The sequence below is a fragment of the Hippocampus bargibanti genome, linkage group LG08 (assembly GCF_051943395.1).
Source record: "Hippocampus bargibanti isolate YZ-2025 linkage group LG08, ASM5194339v1, whole genome shotgun sequence".
NCBI classification, from domain to species: Eukaryota; Metazoa; Chordata; class Actinopteri; order Syngnathiformes; family Syngnathidae; genus Hippocampus; species Hippocampus bargibanti.
The window spans coordinates 1,287,142-1,296,379 of record NC_142741.1 but is presented as its reverse complement, the minus strand read 5'-3'; the positions used below and the strand labels follow the sequence as shown (position 1 = coordinate 1,296,379).

The following is a 9,238-nucleotide window of genomic DNA, read 5'->3' as shown; positions in this document are numbered from 1 at the left end:
TGACTAGCAATGCAAGACGTCTTGGCGTAATATCACGAATAAGGGGGCGGGAACTTCTGAAACTCACCATTTATTGCTGTTTTGCATTTGACTAAAAATATCAGCCTGCGTGTTTTGGCTATTTTAGATGCTACAAAACGTTTTTCTGATGTCAGTTAGAAAACAAAAAAAAAATGGTGTCGGTTGTCCTTTGAAAGCAACATCTAAAGTATACTGCTTCTAATGTAATACAAGAATAAGGTTTTCGTTTTTCGCACTTAGCTTGAATAAAGTACTCTTAACTAATGGCATTTTCTCATAGTTGGGATGCCTTGACGGCTTCAACCGTGTCTCTTCTCCTACTGACACATGAGTTACAACTTCCTCCAGAAAAGCCACGCGACTCCTCTGAACGCTCACTACAAGAAAATAACCTTGAAATATCAAACACCTTGAGCACATAAATCAAATGACTCCATAGTCGTTACCCTTTAAGCGGGAATGAGACGATGACAAGGGTGACTGCCAGCTAGCTCTTCTTCAAGGACAATGTTAGCGCCACACCTGATTAGGCAGTAGCGCAGACACCAACAGTCGTGTTTGACATCAACTTGCACCAAAAAAAAAAAAAAAAAAAGACGCCGACTCATCATGGCGCTCAAAAATGACGGGTCGCTAACATTCTGGCACATTCTATGCCTTCTCGTTAGAATGAGGTGGCTTGTCCATTAGCTCGTTGAAATAATTTGACGACACATCCTGTGTGTGTGTGTGTGTATTCTTAATTGACTGTCATCAGAGGTCATTCAAGCAGGAAATAGAAAGGGGGAGCGAGAACGGAGCCACTGGAAACGATCGTCTCTATTCATGTCGCTGTAATTGATGATCACATACTCGGGATACTTTTCTAGAACAATGGAGTGTAATTGACAAAGCGCTATAAACACACTTAATGACTCCTTGTGCATATGTTAAACAGCGCCGGTGGTGAGTCAGAGGTGAGGAAGTGGCTAATAAGAGTCATTTATGGAAGCAAATGTTGCCCCTAATCAACTCGTTTTGTTGTCGTGTATTGTTTGCATATAGTACAGTGATACCTCGGTTTACGAAGCCATTGGCTTACGAACGTTTCGGTTTAGGAACGCTAAATTTAGGCACATTTTACCTTGGCATACAAACTATTTTTCGGGATACACACAGAGTGCCACAATAAGTGATGTGTTGTTCGCCAAAGAGCCCGTTCTCCTAAAAGAAAATGGCAGCCGGCTTGTTTTGTCCTCTATTCCCCGCCCCAGTCGTCGGTTAAAGCCACGTGATTGGTCAAGAATGCAGCAGTGAGGAGAGGTGCTTTGAACATTAAAGAGACAGGCAGACGACAGAGAGATAGTGAGAAAATGGAGAGAAAACAGTGACATTTGGACTAGTTTCAACTTTGATAGATAGTTCAAAGGCAAAGTGTAGACTGAAAGGTTAAAATATCCCATCAATCAGGCACCACATATAACCCGCACAAGCTTTCTGTACATGATGCAAAAAGCTATCAACCCAGCTAAACAGAGCACAATTGATGAGGAACATGGTAAAATTATCGTATAGAAAGCACCTACTAAGGGATCATTCCTCAAGATGGTGAAAGAAGAAGGCTACGTTCCTCATCAAGTGTTTTATGCTGATGAAACCGGCCACTCCATTCTATCAAGTCATCAACGACCATCACAAAGGTAAATAAAATGACGTTATTATACAGTGCAGTTTATTTCTTTAATTATAATACCACATCACATTTATTATACATAAAATAAAGTATATTTTGTGTAGCTTTAAGGCTTAGTAAATTAGAAAATTACGTTTTATGGGGACCTGGGAACGGATTATTCTCATTTTAATGGTTTTCTATGGGAAATATATTTTTGGGATACACACTTTTCACCTTACACACTCTTTCTGGGAACCAATTAAGTTCGTAAGCCAAGGTACCACTGTATTAGCTTATTAGTATGTGCTAGTTTTGTAGCAAACCCAACCCCCGCTCTCCACAGTGTGGTTTGCGGCGTCCATTGTGGGTGTGCGTTTGCAGTAAAAGGAAAAGCAATGACACATTCTCTCCCGAAAAATAATTGGTTTTAGACCACAGTGGTGATCTGTTATTTAGGTCATGTTGTTATAAGGCGCCTTAGGCTGAAGGTGAGTTTTTTTTTTTTTTTTTTTTTTTTTTTTTTTGGGGGGGGGGGGGCGTGGGTGAGGGGATCGTTTCATCCATCCCTCCATCAAGATTGTTGACAAGGTCCATGTATCATTTAGCCCTGAACTGACAGGTCTTTGCTACAAACCACTGCTGCCAACAAGATTAATGGCTGCCTTAATCTAGCACTTAGAAAATGCCAATATGAAGACTGGAGGGCACACTGAGCGGCTTGGGATAAGAGGGACTCATTTGTTTGGTATCAGCGTTCACCTTTGTAGGGCCTTTTGTTCGATCCCTTCTTTCCATGTTAGCGCTTTGTTCCAGCTTCAGTAGTTGTTCGAGCGCTATATAAAGCAATATGTGTGTGTTGTAGATCCCCTCCCAACAGTTCTGGTCAAATCCTGCTTGCCATCTCTCCTTCCATTTATTTCAGCCATTATTCACTCCTCGCTATGCTCAGGAATCGTCCCGGTGCCCCTCAAAATGGCGGCTGTCAAACCAATTCTTAAAAAGCCCGGATCTGATCCCAATGACTTCAAGAAGCCACGCCCCATTTCTCACCTTCCTTTTATTTCCAAAATCTTCGAAAAAGTTGTGTCCTCGCAGCTACACACTCACCTCTGGGAAATTGGCTCAATAGTTGGTGTCAAAACTACAAACCTTGGAATTTTCCTAAAATGGCGGCCTTACTGTTCCAATTGTGTTCAAGTTGGATCGTTCCCACAACCGACTTCTTAGGCAACATAGGCTCAGTTATGGTGATTAGGTTATACCAGGACAAATGGGGCAATCAGGCCAGTCGGAGACCCCATACTTCGGCAGGACAATAGAAATAATCAATGTAGCCGCAGGGACCAATCATAGCAGAGTCTGGCACCGCAACGTCTAGGCAGTAGGGATATACATAGGGCCGAAACTACCAGCAAAGATTTTAGTTCGCTGACGAAGCCTCTCGGATAAGAAGCGAAAGATCCGACACCTTCAAATTTGTACAGATGACGGCTGAAGAAACCTTTTCATCGATGGACCACTCCTGTACGACTGAGAGCTTACACAGACGTGTTCCAATTGTGTGTTCTAAAAATCAGTGTTTGTTGTTCACTTTTTAGGAATCTTTTCGTATTAGAGAACGAGAGGCAAACATGTCACACACATTTCCATACACTCATAGAGATGTACTATATCGCAAGCGAAGGGATTTACTGTCTAAAAATGTCCAATTGGGAGGCGAAGGAGGGGGGTGGGGATAAGGAATGAGAAGATTTGTGGAAATGTAAAAAGACAGGCAAGAGAGAGTGAGAAAGGAAAGGGGGTGGATGGATACACTCCGTTCCTTACGATGAAGAGCAATGAGGGGAGACAAGGAAAAAAGAAACCATCAGAGGGAACAAAAAAGTCATACGGCTGCAGACAAAATCAAATTAAGGAGCGAATACAAAATCATCCGGCTTTTCTGTAAGCAAGATGTATGTATTTGTGCGATGACAGCAACCACCCAGTAAAGCAAATAATTCACTTAAAGTCCACCGAGAAAGGGACACTTTCCATTTTGCGAGGGCTCATCAAAATACACACACAAGGGCACACACAGACACACACAAAAACGGCCCCATCTGAAAAGCGGATGGCGCTAGCTTTCTAGCTAGCTAGGTCACAGAGTCTACTTGACGTTTGGATGAAAAGGACTAAAAGCTGGCGAGCAAGCTATCTATCTGTATATCTGTTAGCTCATGAGTACTTTACGTTTGGATGAAAAGGACTAAAAGCTAGCTAGCTTTCTAGCTGGCTGGCAAGCTATTTATCTGTATATCTGTTAGCTATGTAGCTGGCTAGCTTTCTAGCTAACTAGGTCACTGAGTCTACTTGACGTTTGGATGAAAAGGACTAAAAGCTAGCAAGCTTTCTAGCTGGCTGGCGAGCTATATATGTGTATATCTGTTAGCTATGTAGCTGGATAGCTTTCTAGCTAACTAGGTCACCGAGACTACTTGACGTTTTGATGCTTTCAAGCTGGCTGGCAAGCTATCTATCTGTATATTTGCTATCTATTCGCTATCTAACTAGATAGCCGGCTATCTAGATAGCTATCTACTTGCTATCTAACAAGCTATCTATCGATTAGTTATCTATTAGCTAGCTAGCTAACTTTCTATCCATTTGAGTTATTCCGGGTGGCTGCCGCTGCTCACCCACAGAAAAACTGATCCTGTGACTGTAGAGTGACCTTGAGAGTTTTGAAAGGCGCTTAGAAATGAAATGTATTATTATTATTATTATTATTATATTTGTTAGCTTTGTAGCTGGCTAGCTTTCTAGCTAGCTAGGTCACAGAGTCTACTTGACGTTTGGATGAAAAGGACTAAAAGCTAGCTAGCTATTTGCTATTTATTAGCTGGAAGGAAAATGGAGAGGTGGGAGAGCTACAGAGGACAAACGCCAAATCGAGTGGGTAGAGATCCACATCTGCAGGCGAGACGAGGAAAGGGGAGAAAAAGGAGGAGGATGATACAGCGGAGAAAAAGAGGAGGGTAAGCATTGCGTCACATCTGCAGTGGAGAAGCGCCTGACGCCATCAAACGCCTGCTGAATGACAATCTTCTCTCCTCGCTGCTCTCAGGTGGCAGACTTACTCGGGCTTCTTCTTTTTTTCTTTCTCTCTTTTGTGGCAGAAAAGCACTTTGGCTTCAATGTCCTTGTCTGTCCTTGAAAGTCACAAGCAGCAAGTTCACAATACTGTCTTCTCTGGATTGTATTGTATTGTATTCTCGAAAACATACACATGAAAAAATGTGACGCATTGATAGATCATACAGTGATACCTTGGCTTCCGAACTTAATTGGTTCCCAGAGTGTGTAAGGCAAAAAGTGTGTATCTCAAAAATTTATTTCCCATAGGGAACCATTAAAATGAGAATAATCCGTTCCCAGGTCACCATAAAACATCATTTTCTACTTTCTAATATTCAATTTTAAGCCTTAAAACTGAACAAAATATCGCTTATTTTACATGTAATAAATGTGCTATGGTATTACAATTTTTAAAAACTGTACTATATAATAAAGTCATTTTATTGACCTTTGTAATGGTCGTTGGCTTGATGTAATGGAGTGGCCGGTTTCATCAGCATTAACCACTTGATGAAGAACGTAGCCTCCTTTTTCACCATCTTGAGGAATGATCCCTTGTAGGTGCTTTCTCTGCTCTCATTTTACCTTGTTCCTCATCAATTGTGTTCTGTTTAGCTGGGTGGATAATTATTTGCATCAAGTGCACTGATGGCTTGTGTGGGTTATTTGTGGAGCCTGATTGATGGGATATTTTAACCTTGCAGTCTACACTCTGCTTTTGAACTATCAAAGTTGAAATGAGTCCAAATTCCATTGTTTTCTATCCATTTTGTCATCTGCCTGTCTCTAATGTTTAAACCACCTCCACTCACTGTTGCGTTCTTGACCAATCGTGGTTTAACGTGGCTTTAACCGATGACTGGGGGCGGGGAATAGAGGACCAAAAAGAGCCGGCTGCCATTTTCTTGTTAGAAGAATGGGCTCGTTCGCAAACGACACATCACTCATTGTGGCAGCTCCGTGTGTATCCCAAAAAATAGTTCGTATGCCAAGGTAAGTTCTTCATAAATGTAACGTTCGTAAACCGAAAAGTTCGTAAGCCAAGGGGTTCGTAAACCGAGAATTCACTGTACGAGAAAGCGTGGCTATTTCTCAAGTCCTAACGCCACAAGTGAGGCCACAGCTGCTAATCCGCCGCTTGAGTCAACCCTGCCTGCTTTCCTGGAACTACGTGAAATGTCTAAACAGCTACTGGTGAGTGAAAAGGCAATAAATGAGCATGAACATTACCAAGCGCCCTGTTGTGTCTAGCGGGCATCGTTAGCTCGCCGGTGTGACATTTTCGAAAATCAGTTGTTGGACGTCAGTCCCGCGCTTGAAGGCAAATCAATGTCGGCCGCGTTGGCTATTAGGGCCAAGATACGTTTCGCCTAAATGCCACAAAGAAGAAGTGATCGCTGTTAGCCATTGGTGGCCCTATCGATAACAGCGTCGCCAAAACGTCAAGTCAAAATCAATTTTGTAAATTAAATCCATTCATCGGAGGGTTTTTTAAATTTAATTTAAATGTACAGGCAATGTTTTACAACAGTTCTCTCATATAACGAGACTTTGAGAGTTTTGAAAGGCGCTTAGAAATAAAATTATTATTATTAAAAATATGTTTTGTTCTATTAGCTTTCTAGCTGAGTGGCTAGCTATCTAGCTAGCTATCTATTACCAATATTGCAACCAGGCTAGCTATCTATTAGCTATCTAGCTAGCTCTCTATTAGCTATATTGCAATCAGGCTATCTATTATTTATCTATTATCTATCTATTAGCTATCTAGCTGACTGGCTAGCTATCTAGTTATCTATAAACTATATCGCAATCTAGCTCGTTCTCTATTAGCTATATAGCAATCTGGATAGCTATATTTTACCTATTATATATATATATATATCTATTAGTTATCTAGCTGACTGGCTAGCTATCTAGCTAGCTAATATCCACCTGCGTGTTTTGGGTATTTTAGATGCTATAAAACGTTTTTCTGATGTCAATTAGGAAACCAAAAAAATGGTGTCGGTTGTCCTTTAAATGATCAGCTCCTCCGCAAACTTTTAGTGCCTTTTTTGTGTCTTCTTAACAACTCTCACTGTATTATTTCAAATGCAGAATTAATGTAACAGATGAAAATTCAGAGACTGCAGTCTTGTTATTGTTAAAAAATGGCCACTAATCACCTTGCATTACGTGTGTAATTGATTGGCCCACCGCTGCGTGTCATGAATCCAAATAGCGACATTATAGCAGGTTTATATTTATGAATGTTGCTATCAAGTCAACAGCCTACTTTTCTATTTTCAAATCGAATCCTACCTGCTTCCTTTCCAATTCCGCTTCCAACGGATCAAAGCGCCTTCAGGTCAAACCACGCAATCGTTTGATTGGTTGCTTGTCCAAGGCCTCTCAAAGTTGTCTCACCACCTGTGGTGTCGGGCAGGAGGAGGTCAAATAAAAAAATAGCCATCTGTCATATCAACAGCTTGGTTATAATTCAGCATGGGGTGTAAATCACTAAAGCCCTCCGTGCCAGTCATTTTCCGTCAAGTGTCAGACATGCAATCAGTGGACGCTGCGAGAATCACTTGCGCACTCCACGCTGGTTTCGTCTCGGAGAAGATGAATCGTTTCTGCTTGGGGTTTGTGATCGGAAACCAAAAAAGGGCGGCGCCTTGTTAGCCGAGCTTTCGTTCCAGTGGCCGTTTCAAGATAAACATCATGATTTGGATTTTTATCATAAATAATAATACATTTCGTTTATAAGCGCCTTTCGGAACTCTCAAGATCACTTTACATTCACAGGATAAGTTTCTTCATGGCTGAGCAGCGGCAGCCACTCAACCCAGAAGTAACTGAAATAGATAGAAAGCTAACTAGATAGCTAATAGATACATAATAGCTAGCCAGATTGCTATATAGCTAATAGAGAGCTAGCCAGATTGCGACATAGCTAATGGATAGCTAGCTAGCCAGCCAGCTATATAGCTAATGGATAGCTAATAGATACCTAGCCAGATTGCAATATAGCTAATAGACAGCTAGCTGAATTGTCTATTGATAATAGACAGCTAGCTAGATAGCTATATAGCTAATAGATAACTAGCTAGATAGCTAGCCAAAACTCACTTTCCACTTTCCTGGCTTGAGATCACACGCTATCTCCTTGCTCTCATCCCTCCCTCTTGATCATTCTTCCACTCCCTAATCTCGTCAATCTCTCTATGGATTATTCCTGTCGTCCCTCCATTGGCCGCAGAGAAAGCACCTACAAGGGATCATTCCTCAAGATGGTGAAAGAAGAAGGCTACGTTCCTCATCAACAGTTTCATGCTGATGAAAGCGGCCACTCCATTTCATCAAGCCATGAACGACCATCACAAAGGTCAATAAAACCACTTTATTATACAGTACAGTTTATTCCTTTAATTATAATACCAAAGCACATTTATTATACATGAAATAAGGTATATTTTGTGTAGTTTTAAGGCTTCAAAAATTACAAAATGATGTTTTATGGGGACCTGGGAACGGATTATTCTCATTTTAATGGTTTCCTATGGGAAATTAATTTTTGGGATACACACTTTGTCTGGGAACCAATTAAATTTGTAAGCCAAGGTATCACTGTACTTGACAATAACTTTTACATTTTTCTCCAACAACTCAACCAAGTATGTGTGTTTTCAAAATCCATCCTTTCTTACCGCTCCATCACTCCCAAAACTGTATTTTTAAACTTCTTTTGCCTTTCATGAATTTACCTGTCAGTCAACAATGAACTTTTTTTTACCCTGTTTGAGTGTGTGTGTGTGTGTGTGTGTGTTAGAACAGGCAGCTTTGCTCGCTACTTTTCGCACATTTCATGTTCTTGGGTGCCTGTCACTACTTTTGAGCTTTTCTAATCCAACCCTTGTCTCTCTTGCTTCCTGTGTAAGCAGTCCTGTCGTGCTATAATGAGGCATATTGGCATGACAGAGTCTCGGGGAAGGTCACGTTAAATGAAGGCATTAGAGAAGGAAAGAAGAAGTGAGTCACATGACTGTGAGCTCCTAATCACAAATCAGAATAAATCTGCGCTAAATTAGCATAGCAAGGAGGCGGGAGAGGAATCAGCAGACGTGACCGAGAGGAATATTTTGCATCACGCCAATCAATCCGTTATCGCTCAAGTCATTGACGATATTGGACTGCGTTAGTGAAAGAAAGGCTACAATGACATTTTTTTTTGTGATTGCCATCAGGAACGTAATTCAAAACGTTACTTTGATGTCACAAAAATTCAAATATTCGAGAATTGAAAAGCATGACGTGGATGTCGTTTTCAAATGTGTTCGGTTTTTGGTTTTTCTTGCGGGGGAGTGGCGATAAAGCGTTGGTCAGACCTCTGGCAATGTTTTTTTTCCCTTCCACAAGGCGGCAGAATGTTCCATTTGCTAATTTTTGCACATTGTCTGGCAG

At 41.2% G+C, this 9,238-nt stretch overlaps 1 protein-coding gene across 4 annotated transcripts in view; it reads right to left on the bottom strand.

Moving 5' to 3' along the window:
• znf148 (zinc finger protein 148) overlaps positions 1-9,238 on the bottom strand; it is a 103,596-nt gene that overhangs the window by 41,685 nt on the left and 52,673 nt on the right. For 3 of the 4 annotated variants that reach the window (XM_089002111.1, XM_089002109.1, XM_089002110.1), the window contains one exon: positions 7,097-7,204. The gene's annotated coding sequence lies outside the window, so the exon portion shown is untranslated. Of the gene's footprint in view, positions 1-7,096; positions 7,205-7,906; positions 8,046-9,238 lie in introns of all 4 variants that reach the window. The other variant, XM_089002107.1, reaches the window with a different exon arrangement.